We start from the raw sequence: 25,401 nt of genomic DNA, 5'->3' as shown, positions 1-25,401 counted from the left end.
TTGTCTCACTAGATAACCTGCGGCGGCAGCCAGGGAAGGGGCCGTGTGGCCAGGCAGCCCCAGGCCCGCAGAGAAGCAGAAAACTAGTAGGCGAGCAGCTGCCCAGGATTGCCTTGGTCTGAGCACCCTGCTCCAGCCAGAGCTCTCCACCCAGTTGCCCCAACCCCCTCCTCCTTCTGTGCTAAGCCACACAGGCTGGGCTACACTGCGGGCCATCTCAAACTGGCCAAAATGACTTCAGCATTCAAGGGAAAGCCATGGGTAGGTTGCCTTTTCTGTCACTGGGTCACCCTTGAGCTCCCACTGTGAAGGTGCCTGTGTCCCCCCACAGCCAGGCCAGAGATGGCCCCTGCTAGGGAATGGGAAGAGAGCAACTCCGGGGCCCACTCAGTGACCCAGGCTCTGTGGCTCCATTTCCAGCTTCTCTACCACTTCTAGAGGTGTCTCCACCCACTGCCCCTCTTACAGGTGAACCGTATCCATTCAAAACTCAGATGCTGAGGTCCTGGCCCCAGTGGCTCAGGAGAGGGTGCCCAGCCAGACTGTGGCATTTGAGTGCCTGTTGAAGCCACTCGGAGTGTGGCACCATGGACTGAGGGCCCGGGCAATCCCCCCTCCCCACTGCTCCACTTCTCTCTGACTTGGTCAAGCAGACCCTGCATGATGGGCCTGGAGGCACTCGCCGGAGCACTCAGGGGTCCCCTTACCTGGCGGGAACAGGAGGTGTGCAGCCGCCCCTGTGGGGAGAGCAGCAGTTCCCTCCCACCCCAATACGCACGTCCTCTTCAACTCAAGCTCCTCCAGGGTCTGTCCCGGCTGGAGTTAAAGGTTCTGTTGTGCAAGACGGAATGGTGCCCTGGGCAACTCCTGAGCCAGTTCATGTTCAGATCAGGCAAGCAGGGCAGCTGTGGGCCTGGGGTCCAGTGCTGAGCGTGCGGTCCACTGTGGTGCCGGGTGCTCAGGGCCAGCAAGGGAGTGCCAGAGGGCTCAGGCGGGCTAGGCTCCTGTGTGTGAGTGCCAGACCAGGAGCCTGGTGAAAGCGCAGCCCTCCTAGCAACACGGGCTGGCCGTCCACACAACAGGCAGGGGGTCTTGGCTTATATCCCAGAGACGCCAACCTGACACAGAGCAGAGGGGAGCCCAGCACGCTCAGTGCAGTTATGACATGGCCTGAGATTCCTCACTGGGCTGCCTCCCTCCCTTTCAACTTTTGTCCTTACAATAGGTCCCACGGGGAAGCTATAGTCCACCAACCAGGTCTTAATGTCACTTGGAAGAGGCCCTCTGGCTCCCGCTCTCCGCCTGGTTAACAGGGCCCTTGAACCCAGCACTGCAGCCCAGACAAACCACGAGGGAGCTGACCACAGAGGAGAGCCTGGAGAGCTGAAGGGCCGGTGGCACCCAGCCCGCCCTGCTCCGAGTCGGGGTGGAGGCTCAGCTGGACCCTGCCCGGCACGCCTTCCCTGCTCCGCCATCAACGCTGGTGGGATGAGCCTGCTCCTTCTGAGCGTGTCCACTGCTAGTGCTGAGAACAGGGGGCTCATCAGGACACAGAAAATGCCCAGCACAGACCTTCGTGCACAGTCGGCCGGGTCAGGGCAGCCGTGGGAACCATCTGACCTTCAGTGATGCCGAGACATGACTTCAGGGACAATCCTGGGGCTTTTTAAATTTTTGGGTATTTTTTTATGAGTTTTTTTTTTTTCACTAAAAATACTAAGAGCTCAAAGAAATAGGTGATCTTCAAAATATTTTGGGGAAAATTGCCAAAGAGTCCAACAAAGAAAATGTTATGCATGATAGTTGACCTTCTGGCCGCTCCACCGTGGCCCAGGCCCAAGGCAGAGGCAGGGCAGGGCAGCAGAGGCAGGCAGCCATCAAACAGTGCCCGTCATCAGCACTGAGCCAGTGTTCTGTCAGCACTTCACCTCAAATCAGCTGCTCAGCCGGTAATTCCACCAGAATCACACACTGTCCACAAATAAACCCGATTCTCAGAAATACGCAAGCACCCAAATGCCACAGTCCGCCTGGGCACAAATAACCGGGAGGTCACGAGCCACTTGTAGGTTCAAACAGGAACTAATTTATTGCCAGAACCCAACGGGAACTCTCCAGAACTCCACGGAAACTCCTCCGAGAGAACTCAAAAGTAGCGGGCACCCGAGGTAGCAGGAGCCGCCTTATTGCCGGACAGCAGAGGTTTATATACATAACTGAATACACAGCTTGTTTCAATTTGGCATCATCCAGTTACAGCAATCAGTCATTATCTTAATAATCATACACAGCTTAACTTAATTATCATCATCTTAATGGCTCCCTGGCGTTACTTCTCAACCACTCCTTCTGGCAAAATGCCAGGCGCCATCTTGACTTGGTTGTGGCTCTCAACACCCAAATCTCGCATTTCGCGATGAAGAATAGGGCGGCCAGCGCTCGCCTCGCTCTGACACAGGGGAGGGCGCAGAATGGGATGCGGTGCGTCTTAGCTTGTTTAGAAATGGGGCAAACGAAAGGGCAGACCGTGATGGGAGAGGGGCCGTTCCTGGCCCAGCCTATGTCAGTGTCCTGGGTGTGGTGGCCTCAGAGAGGACTGGCCTCAGGCCAGCCTCTCACCTGCCTCATCAACAACCCAGATGTCCCCAAAACTGGGAGAGCACAGTTGGGCGTCCTTGGAGAGCTAGTCGTGAGTGCAGAGCACTCTGTTCATCCTGGGAAGACGGGTGTCCGCCAAGAGCTGCCTGGTGCAGCTGCCAGGGGAGCAGGAAGCTGGGACCTCGGTGGGGGAGGAGCATTTCCTCTCAGGGATGCGTGTGGGTGTTTGCCTACGTGGGTTTGTGTGTGCACGTGTGCTTGTGTGTACTGAGACGTGCAACCACATATGCCCATGTGTGTGCCGCTGTATCTGTGTTCATATTCATGGATGAGTGTGCATGTACGTGCCTGTGTGTGCATGCATATAACTGAGGATCCCTGTTGGCACAGTGACACGGGTGGCTCGTTCCTGAAACACAGTGATCACACAGCAACAGCCAGGCCAACGCCCTGTGTCTGTGGAAAGCTGGACTTTGTGACACTGTGTAACTGTGGTCACCCTCTGGGGCAGAGCTTCACCCCAGGTGGTCTGCAGAGTCCCCAGCACCCTGGGGACCACTGCCACACTGTCTTGATCCAGACCAATCCCCCCTCCACCTCTGAGCACAACAGGAGACACTGAACTGGGAGAGAAGAGTTTGAAATAGGAAGAAAAATGCTTACAAAGGGAGGGGGGAGGGCTGGGAGGAGGGAGGGCTGGGAGGAGGGGGGGAGGAGGCCTAAAGGGCGTCCATGGTGACCTCTGCGTCCCCTGAAGGGTGGTCCGTGTAGGACCCAGGCGTGGTGGCCGACTACTTACTCCATCTCTGAATGTCTCTAACACGACAGGGAGCCCCTGAGTGGCCGGCCAGCCAGCCCATTCTGGTCACAGTGACTCACCTAAGACAGGAGCTGGGCCTGTCCCCAGGACAGGCAGGCACCTTGGCTCGGCAGAGGACCAGCAGAAACGAGCCTAGAAGCACGACCCAGCTCCTCTTCCCCGGCTCTTGTCAGCAGTGACACTCTGGTTGAGTCACAGGAGCGACCCCCCTCCCATTCCAGGTCTGGGGACTGGGAGTCCACTGGCCTCACATTCCTGCCTACGACAGCGTGAGCGGGGAGTGGAGAGGGCTCCTTCCTTACGGATGGATCTTCGGTTTTGTTAGCATGAAATCTTGCTGAGTTTCCCCCAGATTTGAACAGGATCTGCAAGCGGGGAAGGTGTGACTCCCAGCCTATATTAGCATTCATAATTATCACCAGTAATTGTTGCCTCCGTTTTCTAACAATTACCTGGCTCAGCAATAGATTCCGGGGAAGTGCCATTCATTTAACTAAACCGCACAGGGTCTTCATTTAACAAGACTGTCCAAGCATGAGCAGAGATGAAAAACAGAGAATACTAAATACATATTTAAATACAGGTAAAACCCTATGACAAAGTCGTTATCTCCCAGCTCAAATCAACATTTAAACAGTTTACTTCCTTTATGTCTTCCCAAGAGTTTTATGTAACAAACTTTCAGTGTCATGACTAATAGCGGCTCTTGCCAAGGATTACTCTCTTAAAACTGCTGCTCAACCCTTGTGATCGCGGTACACTCCTTATTATGGGATGCATTATGCAGAAGCTCTGCCGCTGTGATGGGACACGGCAACCCTGCTGTGAGAATGCCTATCAGCGCTTCTTTTAAGGCCCTTTCTCAATTGTCAGCAAAGTATTTTTTAAGGTTAAAAGGTGTAAAATTATTCTGAAATGCTTTTCTGACCTGTCGCCTATCACTGCAAAGAGCTATAGTTCTTTTTTTTTTCTAAAATTGTATTTTTTGAAATGCAGTAATATTATAAGAATAAGCTTTATATGAGGAAAATAGTCTCCTGAAATGTTCACGGTATTTTTTGCATGTCTTCTTCTCCAGTGACTGCAATATTAATAATTGTTTCATGCTTAGAATTATAATTTCCGATGCAATTTTTCTCATCCCGAGCCTCCATTTCTAGGGTAAAATTAATATAAATGACCATTGCTTTTTGCATCTCTTTCTTTTCTTTTTTTTTTTTTTTACCATTCCTGTAACAGTGGTGGCTTCATATTCCATAATGTCAAAGTCAGATTCACCACTGTCACGAGACATCACCTCATTATTCAGAGGCGTGCGGGCCGACGGCTGCCATTCCTAGCGCTGCACCTGCTCGTTGATTGAGCCACACTGGAGGTGGGTGGGAGCGCAGAGGGTGTGGATCCCCTCTCCGTCGGCCTCACCCTCGGAGCTCGCTGGGCTGGGAGATTCCAGGCTGGCCTATGACCCGTGGCTTCCCATCCTGGGTTCCGAGGCCGGCAGCTCCTGTCCCCTGTAGAGGCCGGTCCTGACGGATGCTAACTGTTCACACCCCACTGAAACATGAGTAGGTGTGGGGACCTAGTGTTGAGTCCCCGGCTTGGGAAAGCCATGCAGAGAGGTGCCCTGGGGAAGACGGCGGCCCGCTGTGCTCGCCTCGGAGCAGAGCAGAGCTGTGCCCCAGGACCAGCGCGAGACGGGCCAGGCTCCAGGGCACTGGCTTGGATCTGCACACCTGGCTCGCACCCGGGGCCGGGCCAGCTGCGCTTCCTTTGGTTGCCTGTTGGTCTGGTGCAGCTCCTGCAAACCCAGTTTACTTCCTTGCTTGGCCTTTAAGGAGCATGTGGAGTATGCGCTGAGCTTGGGAAGGACCGCCCTCTCCTGCCCTACCTGCTTTCTAGCACGGCCAGCGGTGGCTTCTGGGCCCAGGGGTGGGGATTCCAAGCTCACTCCTTTGGGCTGTGAGGACGGTAACACTGCAGGCTTTTCACACACACACACACACACACACACACACACACACCACACACCCGGTGGAGCTGGCAGGGGACGGCTGTCCAGGCCAGGGTCAGGGGAGCAGTCAGCTGTGCCACCCCTGCGGTGCTCAGGGAGCCTAATGTCCTTTGCCACCCTCTTCTAGCTGCTGTGCTGTCGACCAGGATGGTGGCCCCAAGAGTCAACCACATGGGGCAGTTCCAGTCCCGAGTCCTGCTCACAAGACAGGCAGGGCACGGCTAGCTAGAGGAACGGGTCACAGCTGCCACCCTGCTCCAAGGCTGTGGTGGCTCTGCCTCCCCAAGCTGTGAGGCCACGTTTGCCAGGAAGCTGTGGAGTTGAGCTCAGGCCTGTCCCAGGCCTGGGGACGGCCAGCCTGTGTCCCACAGTCAGGTGTGGCCATGAGGTCTGCCTAAGGGAGCTGGGGACCGTGAAGCGTACAATCTCGTCTCCTCACGCACCTCCTCCCTGCATCGCCTCCCCTTGCCTGGGACGGAGGCCCTGCTGCACCGGGGGCCGAAGCTCTTGGCCTGTAGGACACCTCTGGGAGGTCCACTCATGGGTGATGAGAGTTCAGGGAACAGTTAGGACCGTCCACAGGAAGGAGCCCAGGTCACCTGCAATCCTGCGGGTCCTGTGAGAGGAAAATGTGAGAGCCTCCTCAAATTTGCTAATGATCTTTAAACACTCAGAGGGTGTCCAAAAGCTGTGGTCAACCCAGAGGAAGCTAGGGCCCTGAACGCTGGCCCTGGACTTGGAGAGGCCTGTGGCTTAAACAGCTGTGAATGGCCACAGCCGCCTTCCCACTCTCGGCACCCACTCTGGCCTCCTCTCCAGTGTGTCACTTTGTGTCCCTTCCTGGGAGGGCCCTGCAGGAACCTGCCCGGCTCTCACATCGGAGCTGCCCGCGGAGACTGCGCTGCTCTGGTACTCGAGCAACGCTCTCCACGTGATGCCACACGCCTCCTCCACCCGTGACGCCGAGGACAGTCCCTGGTTGGACTGAGTCTTGCTCAGTGGGTCAGCAGTCAGCTCCCCAACACGTTGGCCTCTGTTTTGAAGGAAAATGAACACGGCCTTTCTTGTCTTGGAGGACGATGACCCAGCTTTCCTGGTAGCTTTCTGAGTGCCCCCCTGTGTCTGCTGTCTCCTCCGAGGGCTCTCACCTGTGCGTCCCCAAGGCTCCATGTGCGTGTGGGCAGGACCTGCTCGGAGGCACCCACCTGCCACTCTGGTGCAGCGTTTGTGCATGTGTGTGCACGTGTGCTCACGATGACGTGCACCCCAGGCCCAGGCAGTGGTCCCCTCAGGCTGTACTTTCCAGTTCCCACACAGACGATGGGATCCGGAGCAGGCCCTGCGCTGGGCTCTGAGAACCCCACATCTGGCTGTCCTCACAGTGTGGCCCTGCAAGATTTACCTCCTGCCCGTCTCCAGGAGCAAAGCAGTGACACCACCCTGAAACCTAGACCCAGGTGTGCCTGTGTGCTGAGTGACACAGTGATGTCACATGAGGTCTCAATCTCTCCTTTCCAAAAGGGGGATGAGAGAGTTGGCCTCGCAGGAGGTGTGGGGCTTAGGGCTATCACACAGGAAGGGCTCGGCACTGTTGGGTACCCAGCGAGGGATCCACGATCTACCAGACCTTCCTCTTGTTAGTCACGTGGATGCTGGAAATGCTGTCTTCCATTGGCTGGTCATCTTCACTGGAAAAAAAATTGAAATTAAAAAAGTCAATCAACAAACACTTCCTAAGGACTCACCATGTGCTGAGCCCTGTGCTGGATGCTGAGAGGTGTGAGACCCAGTCCCGGGGAGGAGCTCAGACCACTGAGCACCAGGTGGCCTTCAGGTAGCACGTGTCACCTCTGCAGCAACAACGCCAGGTTTCGCTTCCTGGGAAGGAGCTCATGTCCTACGATGACCACCTGGAGCAGAGCGTGGTCAACGGTCACTCCACGGGGGCCTCTGAGACCCACAGAGCTTGTCCTTGGGGAGCAGCCGCCTTTGCCCTGAGCACCTGCTCGTCTGCTCGTCTCTGCCTTCCTTGAACAGGGAAACAGCCCCTCCCAGATCTCAGCAACCCCCCCAAGGCCTTTCTAGAACCTGCAGTGAGAAGGGTCAGGAAAGCTCGGGGAAGCCCAGGAGGAGCCACCATTCAGCCACTGTCACAGGCAGGGCTGCTCCTGTGACAGGGAGACGCGGTTCTCTGCCTCTGGGCAGGGCCTATCATGAGCAGGCCACCCTGCCGGGCTGGCACTGTACACATGGCCACTTCCACAGTCCTGCCCCTGGAGTGACTGAAGGGCCCATGAGAACGTGGGGGTGGGTTTCCAGGGTGGGGGCTGATGAGAGCTCGGGTCAGCCCCACCCTGGGCCCACGGGGCCACGTGTGCGGGGTCAGCTGGAGGGCGGACATGCTGAGCCCACGGGGACGTTCTGCCACACACCAGAGGTGCACACCTGTGGCGGGACCCGCACCCTCCGTGGAGGCGCTAACTGTCCGCCTTGAGCGAGGACTGGGGCAGGAGGGGAACCTGGGGCAGGACGGCACCTGCCCAGCTCGGCCTCCCTGGGCGAGAACTTCAGTGCGGAGCGTGGGGAGCTGCTCGTGCAGACCTGGCCCCCGCCTCTGAGGCCCGCGGTTGGCACCTGCCAAGCCCCCGTCCTGCCCCTCCAGCCTAGAGGAGCTCCTGGAGTGGCCCTCGTGTCCCTGTGGCTCCTCAGAGTCCTGGGGCACCGGAAGCTTCTAACAGCAGCGACTCCGCTGAACGCCAGAGCAGCCTTGATCTCCCCACGTCCAGGGCCCTGGGTGGTCACATGAGTCCTCCTCACCCTGCGACAGCAGCAGGACGTGGTGAAGCTGTGACGCCCTGAGCGCCTGTTGGGGGGCCCTTACAGGGGGATGCTTCTGCCTGGGAGGTGGCAATCTTCAGCTCTCCCCCTGGTGGAAGGCGACTGTGCCCACTGGGGAAGAGCCGAGAGGAGCGCTGGCCCAGGGGTACACGCCCAGGCGCCCCAGGTGTGGTGCCCCGAGAAGGAGGCCAAGACATGACCCCTGGTGGCCACCCCAGTCGAGGGCCATCGGTGCCCTCAGTGAGGTCTGAGGTCACAAACCTGAACCTGCCAGTGACCCAGGAAAGCTCTCTGGAGGGTCAGCCTTGAGTGGACGCCGCTGTCTATGGGGAGAAACGGGCACGGCCGCCTGATCCCTCACGTTGTTGGCGCTTCCTTGTTCACAGAGAGCAGCCCAGGCTCACAGGGCGCCCCCGAGGCCCCTCACGTGACCTGAGCCCCACTGGTCCTGCAACAGTCACAGAAAGTCCTCGTTAAATGGAGGCCGAGACTTTAGAGCAAGCTGTGAAAACACCGTGTTTGAAATTTTTAGCTTGGGGCCTGGGGTTGTGGCTCAGTGGTAGAGCGTTTGCCTAGCATGCAAGAGGCACTGGGTTCAATCCTCAGCACCACATAAATGTAAAATAAAGATATTGTGTTCACCTAAAACTAAAAAATAAACGTTTCAAAAAAAAAAAAAAGAAATTTTTAGCTTGATAAGAGAAAATAAGATTTCATAAAATTTCACTGAATTTTGATGAACTCCATGTAACAAATAAACTTGGGGCTCTTACACCCAGAATCTCAGTCACTCCATACACATGTCAACTTTTCACTTTCCACAGGACTTTTCCTGCAGCTCAAAAGGTGGCCAAGCACTGGAGTTCCCTCGGCTTCCCAGGGCTCTTCTCCTGCGCTCCAGCTCTGGGCGGAGAGGCCCTGAGGTCAGCCGCTGGTCAGTTGTCTCCTGCCCCATTCTCCCCCCCCCGAGCCTCACTGCCCCTGACTCCAGGAGCACGGACATGGAGGGACTCGGGAAGGTCTTCCTCTGTCGCAGTGTTGACTCGGACGGACGCGCTCTGTGCCTGCGCTGCACCTGAGGGGCCGCAGAGTCCACGTTCTCTGTGGGCAAGGGTGTGGGATGGCGTGTGCGCCAGGCCTGTGCTGGTGGTCACCGCTCTGTGCAGTGCTTACTCCTGAGAGACTGGGGTAGTTGCTGCTCCACAGAGAGAAAAGACTGCAGCCCAGCTTGGGAGGGTCCCCCTGGTCCCCAGCAAACCTCATAGACTCACAGAAGGTGGGAAACACCTGGATCTGCCCAACACACTTCAGAGGGTGGTGGCCAAACAAGATGGGGGATGTGGTGTTAAACAAATGGAAGAGGGTCTTTCTTTGCGTGGGTTTTTGTGGTTGTTACCTAACGTAAAGGTTCTCAGATGCCTTTGCGGAGTTCATTAGCATGGTGGGAACACTCCCCAAGGATGTGACCGTAGAGCCGTGGTTGACGAGAACTCGTGATTCCTTGGGACAACCCATGGCACGTGGGTCACTGTTATGACCTCAGGAAGTGGCCGTCGTTAGGAGGAGGTGAAACTTCTGCTGCCCTCTGCAGGACTCAGGGTTCAGGGGTGTCGTGCTCTACCATGGGTGTCCCAGAAGGGAATGTGGACACGGGGGGCCAGCTGTCTGCATCGTGCTCCATCAGCTCATCCTGGGGAACCCTAGAGAGCAAGAGCCTCTCAGAGACGGAGCCGCACCTGGGAGGGCAACCTGCCTTCAGTGGGCCCTCCATCAGGACATTCCTCCCCAGTCCTCTTCTGCTTATAGACCGTGGGCACCTAAGCCCCTTGGAAGTCCCTGAAGTTGCAGCTCTGTTAGCTGAGGCAGGCAGTCCTTGTGGCATAAAGCATCCAAAAGCACAGCTAGCTGTTTTTGCATTTGTTTTTGCATTTCACTCTCACTCTGCCTCTACGCGCCCCCACCTGCCTGCCGCCATCTTGGATCTTAGGGGAGGCTCAACTTGGCCTCTTCCGTGAGCCAACTTGTCCACTCTGAATGAGTAGCCTTAGTGGTTCTTTCCACATTTGTCTGCTAAGAGCTTTTAACAATGGGTATAAGGACCATATCCTTGACTAATGTGGCAGAAAGGCTGAAATCCAAATGGCCATGGTTCAAAGAATGTCCAAGTCATCCCTTGGTGTTTGGAGGGAAGACCAACTATGTTTTCTAACCCTACAAGTTCATGAATCAGTGGATTCTGTCTTCCCTTTGCAAACAGCTGGTTCTTTTGGAACAGGTCTCTGTCTTGTAATGCGTTACCAAACACAGACAAGGCTAACTGCTGTGAGTTCTGTGGTCCCCAAAAAGAAATGCAGAAGTTTCAGTACTGTGGATGCGATCTTCTTAGGAAATACCGTCTTCGCAGATGTAATCAAATTGAAATGAGGTTATACTGGAGAGAGTGGCCCTAAACCCACCACCGGAGTCTTTGTAAGAGGAAACACAGAGACAGCAGATGGTTACCAGCAGAGGAAACACTCCACACAGAAATACAGACATGGACACTCAGGGACAAACCAGTGAAGATGAGTGGTGCAGGTTCAAGCAAAGCGACACCCGGGATGGTTGGAGCCTCCAGGAGCCCAGAGAGATGAGCACCACCCCCAACCCTACAGAAGAGGCGTGGCTCTGTGGCTAACACCTGGACTGGGGACCCCTAGCCTCAGAACTAAGAGAGAACAAGTTTTTGTTGTTTTAAGCCACTTGGTCTGTGTGTTTTTGTTGTGGCAGTCCTAGGAAACTACACCAGCACACAGCACCCCGTCCTGCCTGGCCACGCTCCCTCCGGGGCTGCCTCCCCACATGGCCTAGTGCCCTGGTTGATCCAGTGCATCTCTTACCAGCGCTCCCTTCGGCATAGCACGGTTTGCATCTTTTCAGCCTCTAGTAACAGTTTCCTTTCTTCCCACCAACTCACTGCTAAAATGGTGCCGATATTTCAGGGATTTTAAATCTTAGCATCCCACTTCCGGTACCAATTTCCAAGATGGTCAGGAGAAGTCATATTTCACCGCAGTAACAAACAATCCCCAAATCTCAAGGTCGGAAAACAATGCGTGGCAACTTCCTTCTCATGACTGAGTATAAAGGCTGGCTGCTGACTCCCTCCACCGGGACCTGACCGCAGGCGGCTGCCTCACCAGCACTGCCACCTACAGCAGCCAAGGGCTGAGCGCGGCACACGGCAGCAGCACAAGCCTCTGCTCACCTGGCCTCACCCAAGGTCAAGGGGTGGATAGTGCAGTCCTCTGAGTGTGGGAAAAGAGTTGGAAGTACTTGGTGAACATCCTGATGGCTACAGAGATTCAGTGCTTTGTTCTGAGACTGAAAATGGTCTTGGTTGAAGGCTGACGTTCCTACAGTACTCCTGGTGAGCACAAACACCATTGACCCTGTGTGTCACCTTGACCTTTACTATGCAACCTTGCCCAGCTCTCTTATTAATATATTTATTTGTTCATCCTGCTAGGTTTTTAAAAATTGTGTGTGTGTATATATATATATTAGTTGTGGGTGGACCTTTATTCTATTTATTCATATGTGGTGCTGAGAATTGAAACCAGTACCTCACACATGTTAGGCAAGCACTTTCCACTGAGCCACAACCCCAGCCCCATTGGCTAGATTTTTTAATGCTGAAAATTTTCTCCTATTTTCTACAGACTCTGGTAGTGTTTTTTTTAAGTGTTGATTCCTATTGACCCTAAACTCTTTTCTCTTTTTGCCATAACGTACCTGGCGGGGCTTTGCACTGCACTAAATGGAGATGGTGACGGGGCACCCCTGTGTCACCTGGGATCTTAACAATAAAGCCTCCAGTTTTCAACCAAGTGTGACAGTTACTGAAGGCTTTGGTGCAGACCCTCAGTAGGGCTGAGACAATTCTTCCTGTTCCTGGTTTGTGAAAGAGTCAGTGTTTCTAAATGTTGGCCTATTACCCAAGGTGCTCCGGTTTTATTGCAATCAGAATGCTCTTTCTTTGGTTTGTAAATGTGATGAATTAGATTCCTTTGTTTTCTAAAGGGACAACTCCATTGGTTTCATGAGTTCAACTCACTCAGTCAAAATAATCCTCAGTTGTACACAGGGCTGGATCAGATTTGCCCGTGGTTTGGACCAGTGAGTGAGGCTGGTGTCCTGGACACGCTCTGGAGAATGAGCTGGTGTGGTCTCACACTTGCAGGTCGGAAGGTCCAAAGCATCATCAAGTACAAGATTCAGCCTCCACTTAACAATGGATTTCAGGGAGGGTCCCTGATACATCACACATGCACATCAGAAGGACACTTTCAGGTTTAGACACCTAGGAACAATACACAGTATAGAGCATTTCTTGGTAGAGGCTCTGGGAAGTCACTTCTACCCACTAAGCCTCAGTTTCTCATCTGTACAATGCGGGGAGGTGATCCTGAAGGCACCCTCGGCGGTGGGATTCTGGGTCCACAGAACTTCACCCCTAAGATCCTCCTAGGACCAGAAGGGCTGCCTCCCACGCCTCCAGGACCAGAGTCCTCAACTGCTGAACCCCAAGCAGTCGCTGAACAAGTTCCCACAACCACCAAGCTACATGAGGCTTCCGGAGAGCCCTGGAGCAGCTGGGGAGCCATGGAGCAGCTGGGGAGCCCTGGAGCAGCTGGAGGCTGGCACACAGGCAGCACCCCTCAGAGCAGCCGCTGAGGCCTCACCCCGAGCGGTGGAGAGTCGGGCGCTGGCTGGAGACCCGTTTCCAGCCCAGGAGGCACCCAGACCCTGTGTGGGAGACCAGGAGCCCACTGTCTCTCCACGCTCCCCTCCTTTCTGATTTAAAAAACTGCTTGCAGAATTATTCTTTAAATGGTCAAGTTTTATCTTGTATTTTCCCTATTTTATTTCTATATAAATAATAATGTCCTTTGTTTTCAAAAATTCCATTTTGGACTAGAGAATCAATATTTTTCTGATATTTAACATATGAAAAATTAGGTGCAATAGTTTTATTAGGTCACCTCTTACCTGAAAGTATCAAGCTTATTTTAGGTCTGGTCTTTGGGCTCTAGCTAAAGCAAAGCTGTCAGGGTACTGGCTTTTCTCAATGTTAGAGACACATAACCAGGACTTCCCACCTAACAGAATAAAGAAGAAATAGTCTACCTTATCTGCAAATCAACTTCAGAGTCCAACTGTTTGACCTGCTTTGAATGGACTCTGTCTTTGACATTAGTCCCCCTATGCACAATGGAGTTCAATGCCCTGGTTTTCAGAGGTTTATAAATTCAGGAGAAAAATCTTCCTAGTAGCTCTGACAACGCTGCAATATGAATGAAGTCACCGACTAGGCAACTGCACGTGATTTCATTTGACATATTCTTAGACTCTTTTTAAAAATTGTTCAAATATTTAGGATATTTTGGGGGTGTTCTTGGAACTGGAAGGTTGGGAAATGGCGAGGCTGGGTGGAGGGGACACCCAGCGGCCCTTGGAGCCTGCTGGACACTCTGCTCCTTCACTGGGAGCTTCTCCCCACCAACAGACTCACCAGCTAACCTGGACACTGCTGGAGAGGAGGCAGAGGCTGCCCTCTCCCAGGCACCGTGACGACCGACCACCTGCTTTTCACAGGAAAAGCTGCAAACCGCAGAAGGACCGAGTGCAAAGGTCACGAGAAGAACGCCCCTGTGCCCGGCTGCCCCGCAGACCCTCCAGGAGCCACAGGAGCAGCCCGCTCTGAGCAGCCGACCCCGCGCTCGGCCAGGCTCACTCTGCCCGCCCCGCACCACCCCTGGCCCCACACGACTTCACAGAAGGGCTTTGTGACAATCCAGCAGGCCAGCTTCCAAAAGGAGCCACCCCACGGCCAGGTGGCCCTCTGCTTCCCCACACCCGAGCGAGCGTCACAGAGGCAAGAGCAGCAGGCACCACAGCAGAGCCGGAGGGTACATCAACCCACCTCCTCTGGGATTCCTTTTGGCAAAAGAGACTAGACTCTGCGAACGCTTCCAATTTGTCTCTCTGGCCATAATGTTCCAATTAGTGAGTGCAGTAAGAAACAACTGTACTGCGGCACCTGGATGGCGTTTTTGTTTTACTTTTTCTTTCTTTTTTACACTCTCTGAAGCTCACTCAAAAGAGTCCATCCCTCATGTACCAAACAGAAATGACTTAAAAATCACTGTAGGGATGTGTTACGTAAGCAACTCTAGGGACAGGGAGGTCAAAGAACAACTTCAGTGTTAAAACGTGGTCACAGAGTCTCAGTGTTCTTAGGGGAAGGTCCGTCTGCCCCCAGCATTTATGTGATAGACAAGAAGGAGGTGGGGAGGGGCGGCAGAGGGAGGGAGGGAAGGGGCAGATTGCTGCCAAATTAACTATTTTGCGCAGTAAGACCAACGTTTCATCTGTAGGAACATCTTTTTATCATATTTGCAAAAGCACATTTTGATTAAAGAAATACCCCAGAACCGTGCAGGGCCGTGGGCAGTTTCTTGCTAGCTGGGCATTTGAAGCATTTGGAGTTGCCGAGTTTAGCTGTGGATTTAATAATGATGCTGTGTCGTCTTTAATTTCAGGTTCGGGGAAACGTGTGTGTTTGCATCCGTTGCTTTAGTTCCACTGCACACCCCCGAACGATGCCTCCCTCGTTATCTCTAGGTCAGTACCTGTTGGCTTTTACATGCAATCTATCTATTGAAGACGCTTCTTTTAAAATGGGACAAAAATAATACTAAAAATAAGCAGAAAATGGATACTCAATCAAGCCCTGGTCAGAGGAAAGGTAATATGTCGAATCACCAAGTTTCTCGTCTCTCTGCACCTCTGTATTCACCATGGACGGCCCACCCCCCTAAACCGCACATGGGGCAACTGCACAGAGCACGGTTCCCAGATGTGCGCCAGGGTGCCCGTGCCCTGGGGACTTCCTGGCACCACAAGTCACCTCTGCGCCAGAAGGAAGCACAGCCCGCGAGGCGTCAGCTGTGCCCAGCCTGGAGGCTCCTCACGGATTTCAGAGGCCGACCACCCTCTTTCCTTTCCGTCGGCCTTGGGCTTGCAAACCTGGCTTTTCAGTCGTTGCTGTGACCAAGAGCAGGTACAGCCGTCCCTTGGTCTCTGGTGCCGGTGGCTCCAGGACCTGCAGGCATGCGATGTCCCCAGATGCTCAAGCCCCTTACATAAAACACACAGTGTTCACGTAACCCTGTGCCACCCTCCCCTGTACTTTCAACCATCTCTAGATCATTTGTCATACTTGACGCATTCTAAACTCGACGCAAGTGGGTACACGAAAACATCTGGGGAACAATCACTAGAAATAAAGTTTCCAATTTAGCCCAGATGCAACTTTAAATACATATCTGCCTGGGCAGGACAGGGGTGGGGTCATCCTGGCCCCAACCACGCGTGGACAGCTTCAGTGCCCCACAGACGCACACATCCCATTGGTGAGTAATCACAAGGAGTTCAAAATGAAGTCAAAGTGTTGTTTTCTTTCTCTCAATTCCACAAACATCTTCTTTCTCTCAATTGTGGCCTAACGACTTCACAAACAAACAGACCTGTATTTCTTTTGGGGTCCTGTGGAAAAAGTTACTGTGAAGCTGAAGTCTCTCCAAAGATTGGGATCACATCCTTCATCCACCCCAGGGCTTGGCTTGTGTTGAGTACCTACTGCTGAGTCAGTGTCACGGTTTCTGTAGTCACCCCCACGGCTCCTGTGCCGAGGGCTGGGTGCCCAGCCTGCAGTGCTGTTGGGAGGTGGGGACCTTCAGGAGCTGGGCTTGTGGGGGCAATTCGGTCGCTGGAGAAGAGCCTTGAAGGGCCTCTTGCTCTCACTCTGCTTCATGGCCACCAAGAGAGGAGCAGCATTGTCAGCCTGTGCTCCCACCGTGACCTACTGTGCGCCATGACCTACTGTGCGCCACAGGCCCAGAAGCACAGGGCCCAGCTGCCATGGATTGAATCCCCGAGCCCAAGTAGATCTTTCCGCCTCTGATCCAGGTGTTCTGTCACGGCGACAGGGAGCTGACCAGCACGGTGGGTGAGTGGAAGGAAGAATGGCAATGTCCTAATCTATCAGTCGGTGTCCCCACCACCTTTTGAATACAGGCCTGTGTCGTGTGGCACCTTCCCATCTACCACAGATTGGATTTTTATTGAAACCAGGACGGCACCATGAATGGCCCTCAGATCCATCTCCCTCGTCTCCTACCTGAGTATGATCCCAAAAGGCATTTTAGGTGTTACCTTGCAGCTGGAGACCTTCCCTGCTGGACGCTCCCAAGTCTTTCCAAACCCACTTTGCTCAACGAGGCACCAAGGCCTGCTGGAGGGACTGGAGTGCTTCCCTGGGGTGTGAGGAGGTCTTGTGTGCCCAGCAGACGTGTCTGTGGAGAGGGGGCCTGGCCAGCACCACCGGGTGGGAGGAGGTGAGCCCTGAGCTTGGGCAGGCATCATGTATGTTTTAAAAGATGGAATTATTTAAATTACAGAAATGTTTAAATCTCCTTGGATTTCTTTCTTCTCCAAATCATTCGTTACCACTGGATGTTTTAACTAATGTTTTCCTCTTTGACATTTGGACCCACTAGACTTTTAAAAAGTCATAAATTGTCCCTAATAACAGCACAAATTATGTAGGCTGTTGACTGGGCATTTTTTAGCACTTTATCTTTTGCACGTTACAGAGCAATCATTTTCATTAGCCGTTCCTCATATCCAAACAAGGAGGCAGCTTAGCATAATAATAAAGCAATTTCCTGCTCGGTGCTGTTGGAGTGGAAGTCCAAGGCGGTGACACTCCATGGCTGAACTCAGAGCAGAGCAGTGCCCAGCCAGGAAGAAGAAGGTGGACACAGGGGCTGGGCTGTGGCCGCACCACCCTCCCCCCGGTCTCTGGCCTCTGGGCAGGTGCTGGTGGGCTTGCCAGAGCAGCTGTGGCAGCAGGGCTGGCCTACCTCCCCCTCGCTCTGCAGGGAGGCCAACTGTTCCTCCTCCTTAAAAATATGCCTTGCTTCCCTGAGACTGGCCACTGCAGGGTACGATCAGAGTTAGAGACGTGCCTTTCTTACGGGGCAGGGAGAGGAGGATCCCCCCTGAGGCGACTCCCAACGGAGGGGCCATCCACCAGAGAGGTCTTGCACCAGGCCCTCCACAGCCAGGTGGACGTGCCCCCGGCAGGTGAGTGTGGCAGGCAGCTGGGCTGAGCCAGGATCCCAGCCCACTGCCGAAGCGCCTCGCCCTCCCCGGCTGGGGCCAGACCTGGAGGGAGCACAGGCCGCTCCGTGGCCCCCCACTCCCAGCTTTGGCAGAGGTCAGGGCAACAGCCCAGGGACGTGGAGAGCCGCTCCTGCTTCCCCTCCCACTTCTGAGCCAGGGGGACAGGGCCCTGCGGTGAAAGCAAGGACACGGCATGACCAGGGAGCTTAGGGTCTCCAGAGAGCAGCTCAGCCCTCGCGCACAAGCGCCTCCGCCTGCCCGTCCTGAGGCTGCTGACCCACCCTCCTCGGGGAGCAGTGCTTCCACCCAGTGGGGCTCCTGCAGGTCCTATAGTAGTATTCACGTGTGGTCACAGTGACCACAGGCCGAGAGCTTCTGCCACAAAGGAAGGAAGGAAGATCTTGGAAATCCCGGGCATAATTCCTGAGTGACACTGGAGCCCTGGGGGGACTTTGCTCCAGCTCCCGCGGGAGTCTGCAGTCTGTGGACACAGCACACCCATCAGCACCTGGGGAGGGCAGGTCCTGTGGGTCCCTGGTCGCGCAGCCTTCCGGGGTCCTGGCTGCCCACGTGCTCTGGGCGGGTGAGCTCTGGGCTATCACCTGGCTCTCGGCACGAGGAACAAGGACTGTGAGTGGACCTGGAGCGCCAGGTCCACTGCCCTTCCTCCTGCTCCCGTTGACACTCCTTTTCCTTCAGTTTCTGCAGACGGGGCTTCTACAGGCCAGGGGAGAAACGAGGGAAGGAGTCCCCCGCGCGGCTGCACCCTGTCCACAGCAGACCCGAGAGCAAGCCAGGAGGCAGGGCGCTAGAACAGACGGCTGAGGGCCCCCTCCTCGTCCCCACAGGTGACAGACTGAGTGCGTCTCTGGAGAGAAGTGCTGTGGGTGCAGGCAGGTCCAAGCAGGCACCCAGAGCTGCCTCCAGCAGGTCAGGACGAGCCCTCAGGCCAGGGGGCAGCGGCGGCTGTGAGGCCCCCGCAGGTACCCTCCCTGCCCACTCCTCCCACTCCCGACTCCGCCCCTCTGGGTTCATTCTGCACGTCCCTGCTGTCTGAAGCCAACCCACCTCGGGGCCAGCGCCTCGACTGACCACTCATCCAATCTAAGCAGACCTGGGCGGATGCAGCTTCTCTGCCCCCTCCCCCCGGGGGCCTGCTCCTCCCTCCTGGCGCACCTGTGGGTAGCGCCAGGCTTCCGGGTTTTATTTCTACCTGCGCACAGTTGGGCCGACCTAGGCAGGACCTGTGGTGGACCAGGTGAAGGACCTTGTCCAAGACTGAGAATAGGTTCCTTTCTCCACTTTTCCTTTTTTCTGTCTTTCTTGCCTTTCTAAAAAAAACTTCTTTGTTCTTGATCAACTCTTGGCTTAGAAAACAGCCTGATTTTTTTTTTTTTTTTGACATTTCTCAATTCACTTCATGACAGTGAGTCGCAAGGACACACGGCATCCCCAGGCTCCTTCGCAGGCTGTGGTGGGCACTTCAGGTCTCCAACAGCACACCTGTAACCACTGTAGAATTCTCACCCATTTCAAAACTCCACCTGCTGCTCTGTGAATCTTGGCTGTGAGTTGTGACCAGGGTGGCTTGGTCACCCCCACCACGGTGCCACACCATTCACGTTAGGGGTGAGGATGTGACCACCCAGCCAGGGCTCCCGGGACCCATGCACCTGGTGCCCGCGTGCACCTCTGCCCTTGTCTGTCCTCAGCCTCCGTTGACCTTGGGCTCTAAACTCTGCATGTGACACACTTTTATAAAAAATATCTGTATATATGATTGTAGTTGGACACAATGTTTTATTTATTTTATGTGGGCCTCACACGTGCTAGGCGAGTGCTCTACTGCTGAGCCACAACCTAGCCCCATGTGACACACTTTTAACTCTCAGGTGGCCTGGGAGCAGTCATGGGACAAGAGAGGTGCAATAGCTTTCACCAGTATCCTGCAGAGACGCAGAACCAGTGGCAGGTGTGTCTCTGGTCACATCTTCGTTTATCTAAAGGAACTGGCTCATGTCAGAGTCTTCCCCTGGAGGCATGGGGCCACCCACCTCAGCAACCTTGGTGTTTGATGAGACAACAGGGTCTGGGCCACACTAACACCAGGATCACTGCCCAGTACCTCTGGTCCTCACGGGCAGCAGAGCCGGAGCACTGGGTAGTGGTGCACAGAGCGACCGCCCCTCACCTGGAGGGAGCGTGGGACAAGGAGGCTGCTCCCGACAGAGGACAGAAAGCACTTCCTGACGGCTCCAAGCACAGCAGTGACCCCAAATCACCCTGGCAGGCGGCAGGAGAAGACAGCAATCCTGAGCTGGAAAACGGGACCACCACCAGCCGCAGAAAAAACTGAATAAGGAGAAGCCATCGCTGCAGCCCACTGGGGCTGGGGTTCATGAAGCCCCCTTGAAAGGACATTTATCCCCAAACTGAGGACCTGGCTAGTGAAGGGGGCCACGCTCCACCTTCTAATCCCAAGTGTGGTGTCTGGACACAAATCCACGGTGTTATTGAGCACACGGGGTCCAGGAGAAGCAGCCACTGGAGACAGGCGGAGGACGGGCTGGCAGGAGGGCAGCACACCGGAGAGTCCCTGGGGGTGGCTTCAAGGACCAGGAAGAAAGAATCATGGGACTGGTCCAGGCCAAGGGGCTGAGGTGGGGCCGGGCCTGTGTGTAAGCACCGGGTTCTCCCTGGCGATCCTCAGCCAGCAACCCAGTGGGCTGAGTGGTCACCACCTGAGCAGCGTGGCCAGGCCCCCTTGTGGGTGCTACAGATGGCAGCCCCCCAGGTGGGGACACAGGCCAGGATCTCTGATCATTTAGGTGGCACAGATCCCCACATCTCCCCCCACGTGGCCCTCCCCTGGCCTGATCGTGCCCTCCACGCTGACGTCCCTGTCTACGGAGTCCAGGCTGAGAGCAAGGAGACCGGCCATCACAGACGAATCTCACACTTTTCACAGTGCGGGCTGGCGCTGTGTGCGGCCACGAAGCCACAGCAGACTGCAAGGCACAGCTGAGTTCCTGTGAGAGGGGTTGGGAGTCGGGGCTCTGCTCCCCGAAGATAGAGGGGGATGGCTTCAGTGTCCCCAGACTCATAGCCCCTTCCAAGAGGGGGTCACCTGGCTGCACCCCCCTGCTTGGCCCTGACTTCAGGGACGAGGCTCCCCGTCTCTCCTTCCCCCGTGGCATCCCGCGTGGATGTTTTCTGTCTCTGTAGAGAAAACAGAGGCCAGTGGCCTGGGCCCCGCCTGTGGGTGGGCTTCCAGCTGCCCTGCAGGCCCTGCTGACAGCTGGACGCTGCCCGGAGCAGGGCTGTTTTCTGCCTGCACAGGCTGCAGCTTCTCACCTCTGGGCTCTGAGCCTGCTCCTGGGGACCCTGGGCCAGGGGGACGGGTGGTGTCCCACACCTCCATGTGCCCATATGTGAACACAAGGGCAGGCCCGGGGCAGGACCAGTGGGGTGAAGGGCTGGGAGCTGCAGTCACCTGTGGACAGAGCCCGCTGCTCCAGCCACCTTGTCTCTCTACCCTCCTTCCTCCTAGTGTTCAGGAGGTGAGGTCCCAGCCAAGGGAAGAGCGCTGGGGAGCGCGACTGCTGGCGGACCTGGCCGTGAGGACGCACCTGGGCGCTGGCCTCTGAGGCAACCACAGCCCGGCCCCAGGGCTCACGGCCCACAACTCTGCCTCTGTGACGTCTGGGCTGCTGGGTGACCTGGGTGCCCACGTGGGGACCAGGGCTCTGTCCTGAGTCTCGGGCAGGCTTTCCTCCAACTTCCTTCATGGGACAAGGGGAAGGGCCCTGGTGGGCCACAGGGGGAAGGAGCAAGGAAGGTAGGCCCAGTCCGCCTCGGCTGCCCAGCACAGAGCCCTGAGCAGAGCCCGGCGCGCCTGCCCGCCTGAGGGTGCGTGTGGGCCACTGGGAGGGCGCTCTGCCTCCCCAGGGCTGGTGTTCCGAGTTCCACAGGCTCCTCTCTGGAGATCACGGCCCGAGGACCAGCAGCCGTGAACCCCAGCCCTGGCTGTGAGAGTGAGGGCAAAGTGGAGAGGACTCCTGAGCCCCCCGCCAGTCCCGCAGGGACCACATGGGCTGCTGGGAGCTCGCTTCCCTCCGCGCTTCTGTCCCTCCACGGCCCGCATGTGTCCCTCTGTGGCTGGAGAGGAGGCTGTGTTTTTCTTCTCTTTCTCCCTCCCCTCCTTTTTTTTTTTTAGAATTTTAAAATAGCCGGCAACTAAGGCAAACTCCCAGGGTAACAGTCTTAACAATATACATAATGTGGGGTTGGGAGGAGGACGACGCCGTCCTTTTAAATGTGTGACACAGTTTAAAATAGTGAACCTTGGCTGGCTAAGCTGCGTCCTCCGAAGCACAATTATAAAGCACTTAAGATGCTGGCCAATCGCATGCCTTGATTGGCTGGACGTCCCTAACCCTGTAATCTTCCATCCCGGGGGCCCAGGGCGCACGGCGATTGGCTGGCGGGGCCGTTCCCCTGGCTGACTATCGGGCTGCTAATGCTCCTTTCAAGAAATATTACTTTTTGTAGCTTTGGTCCATGTTCCCAAAATGTCAATCCCAGATAATGGGACCCTTTGTTCCTGTCTAATAATGCTGATCACCATGGAGGTGGCTGGCGGAGAGGGTGCGGGCACCAGCGGTCTGATCACCAGGCTGGCGTCAGCAACCTCGGTCCCACTGTGGATCTGTGGGACCGCTCTGTGGGCCACGTGCGAGTCACATGTGTGCTCTGCTGGTTTCTTTATTGTGTGGGGCAGAGGCCCTCCCGTGTCACCATAGCCTGGCTGGAGGGGGCCTCCTGTGTCACCGCAGCCCGGCTGGAGGGTGATTACGTGTAGCTGGAAACCTACAGATGGGACGCAGCCCGGTGAGCGCTGCGTACTCACCTGTCCCTTAACTGGAACTCACTGAGCATCAGCGTGGTGACAGCTGGGTGCCAGGCCTGCCTTCGAGGCTCGGCAAGCTCATTGTCTGTGCACAGACACCCACGTGCACACTGACCACGAGTGACGTTGTGTGATGTCTCCAACCTGGAGGGTGGCAAGGGGGTCCCGGCAGCTCTGCTGCTCCGACCCCAGAGCCCTTGGTGTGCCCCCTGCCACTCTGCACTCAGTGGCGTCTGGGCTGGTGGCACTTACACTGCAGGAGAAATGGAGCCCCCAGGCCTGGTGAAGAGATGCCCACCTCAGGCTGGTGCAGGGCAAGCAGAGGACAGAAACATCTGGAGCCCTGCAGTGCCCACCTCCTTCCTCGGGGTCCTCACCGCACGGCCCCTCAGAGCGTGGCTGCAGGCAAGCACACACCATCATGAAATACCAGTGCCCAGGGCTGGGGGTCTGCAGCATGCACTGCACAAGCCTGAGCTCAGTAGGGACCGGCCCTTGTGTCTGAGCACATGTCTGCCTGAGGAGGGTTTGTGTGAGGGACTGTGTGTGTGGAGAGGAGGGCGTGGAGACTGCCCGGTGCGGTCCTGTGGGGGTCCACAGCAGAGTCCAATGTGGGCGGGGAGAGGCAGCTGGTGCCCCGCCAGGCTTTCCAGGGGACCGGGATTGGCTGGGCTGGGCTGCAGAGGAGACCCAGGACACCCAGCTTCTCCCAGCAGGAGGCAGGGACCGGCCCCTCTGCAGGGCCAGGAGTCGGGGCACAGCCGGCGGGGCCTTTCAGCCAGGCCTTGTCCTGGGAGATGACCTGCTACCACTTCCTCTTGTCATCCTGAGGACACTGAGCGTCCTTGTGAGTCCCTGCAGTCCTGGCTCTGTTCATGTCACCCCACAAACATGCCCAGACACACGTGTGCTCACAGACACAGGCATGTGCCTGTGGTGAGCACACACGCATACACAAGGGTACACATACGTAGATGCAAGGACACGTCGAGAAACAGATGATTCATGAACGTAGTTGTAGTTCTCAACAAAATGTCGGCCAATCAGCTGAAGCAATATTAAAAAGATAACGCACCAGGACTCACTAGGGTCTACCTCAGGAAGGCAAGGCGGTCTCACCATCAGAAACCACCGTGGGAAAAGCACGGAGCAAACCTGAGGTCTGTCCAGCAACTGCGCCCACAGTGTCAGGATGAAGGCAGCCCTCTTATCCTGGTGGGGGCAGCTGCAGGAGAAGGACAGATACCCACCTGGGGGTCTGGGGGCTGACCCAACCTTCTCCACCCACAGTGGGAGCCGGAGGCTGTCTGGTCTCACTGTTCCCAGCCGACAGACAGGAGGTCTCAGAGCCTTGGAGAAAACAACAAGGCAAGGGGCTGGGAAGAGACACTGCCAATCATCTCCTCGCCACGGAACACCCGGAAGGCAGTGTGGCCCCTGCAGCTGCCAGGTGAGCAGCAACCATGGAAGGCAGGAGGAGCGAGACGCAGAAGGACTTGCACTTCCACACCTGGGCAGCGGGCAGGTGGGGCTCGGATGTTCAAAAAGAAGATCTGTTTCACTGCACCAAAAAGTGTACAGGACATGCTTATAATGTAAACCGTTGGTGAAATCAGAGGTACCTTGAATGAATGGAAAGACATATGTGTTCCTGCACTGGAAGGCTCAGTTCTGCCCACACCGAGAGGAGAGAAATAGGGGCATTGTCCCTGTGAGAGGTCTGGCGTGGGACAGCAGGGCAATGCGTGTACCCGGCTCGATTTTGAAGAGGAGCAGAGCCGGGTGGAGCTCTCCTGAGCCTTGGCTCCCACCTGTCCCTGGCCTGGGTTGGAAGGAGCAGCTTTCTCCTGCAACATAGAACAGACAGGACTGGGTCAGCGCTGGAGGGGGCTGTGCCTGCTCTGTCCCCCAGTCTCCAGCCTGATCCTGGGCTGGGCCTGCTTCAGAGCCAGCCAGGGCAAGACCAGGGCTGGAACTGTTGCCTCTAATAGTCTGTCTTCCAACAGGTGCCACCGAGACCAGCCCTCGTGTGGCTCTGGGAAATCATCTCTGAGAGCACAGTGAGAACGCGGAGGAGGAGGAGTGTGGGCCGTGTCCAGGGTGGTGTGGGCTGCTCCCTGGGGCAGCCGAAGGAACCTGCCATTTCACTTGCCTTCACCGACAGATGAGTGAAGGACAAGGACCACGAGACCCTGCCTCCCGTTCAGCCAGAAAATATCAAGCCACCGAGCCTGCGGCCCGCGATTCAAGCCGTGCCTGCAGTCGGTCCGGCGCTGCTTTGTGGATCCTGGGTGCTCACAGGGACAGGCTGCCTGCTACATGGCCAGCATTGGTTGCCCCTAGCCTGCCCACAAAGGGCAGGAGGCAGGAGCCCGTGCCGCAGCAGAGGACAGATGCGTGAGCCTGTGAAGCCTACTCACTGGACCTTATTTTATTTTTGCTGTGTGAATCATAAAGTGCATTTTCACCACTTGCTATTAAAAATATCCTCAAAAATCTGTTGTTCTGAACACCAAACTTACAAATACCTGGGTGCAGAGCAGGTCACAGCTCTTGCCTGACCTGTGGGTTTCAACCCGCTGCTCGGGGTGCAGGCCCTGCAGTGCTGTCAGGAGCCCTGGGGAGCCGCTAGGAACAGCGCAACAGGGTGTTCCCCTGGGTGGCCCAGAGCACCTGGCGGAAAGAAGCTGCTCGCCAGGCTGCCCCTCCCGGAAGCTCTGGGGACCCACGGCCCAGCTCCCGCCCCTCAATTCTGCAGGGCCGCCCAGCATTGGAACTCCGTGTGGGCTGGCTGAAGGCTCTGCCTGTGCCTAAGGTGAGGCTCCCTCCTCCTCCAGCCCTGCTGAGGGCTTCTCTCCCGCGTGGCCTGCACAGTTCCTCGGACGTCACCCGCACAATCCAACCCAGAACCCACTGTTGAGAGTCAGATTTGAACCACTGTCTCCAGCCCCGCTGGTGTCTGGGGTTAGGAGAGATGCTCCCCAAGACGGGGGC

At 56.0% G+C, this 25,401-nt stretch overlaps 1 long non-coding RNA gene and 1 other non-coding gene across 2 annotated transcripts in view; both read left to right on the top strand.

Annotated features, from left to right (window-relative positions):
• LOC125616012 overlaps positions 1 to 25,401 on the top strand; it is a 299,348-nt gene that overhangs the window by 18,331 nt on the left and 255,616 nt on the right. The window contains exon 2 of the long non-coding RNA XR_007346606.1: positions 312 to 319. This is a non-coding gene — a long non-coding RNA (uncharacterized LOC125616012). The remainder of the gene's footprint in view (positions 1 to 311; positions 320 to 25,401) is intronic.
• Trnaa-agc lies at positions 8,809 to 8,881 on the top strand. Its single transcript has one exon. It is a non-coding gene; the product is annotated as a tRNA-Ala (tRNA).

Source organism: Marmota marmota, unplaced genomic scaffold (genome assembly GCF_001458135.2).
Source record: "Marmota marmota marmota unplaced genomic scaffold, marMar, whole genome shotgun sequence".
Lineage (NCBI taxonomy): Eukaryota > Metazoa > Chordata > Mammalia > Rodentia > Sciuridae > Marmota > Marmota marmota.
The sequence above is the reverse complement of the archived record's forward strand: the minus strand, read 5'-3'. Positions and strand labels throughout refer to the sequence as shown.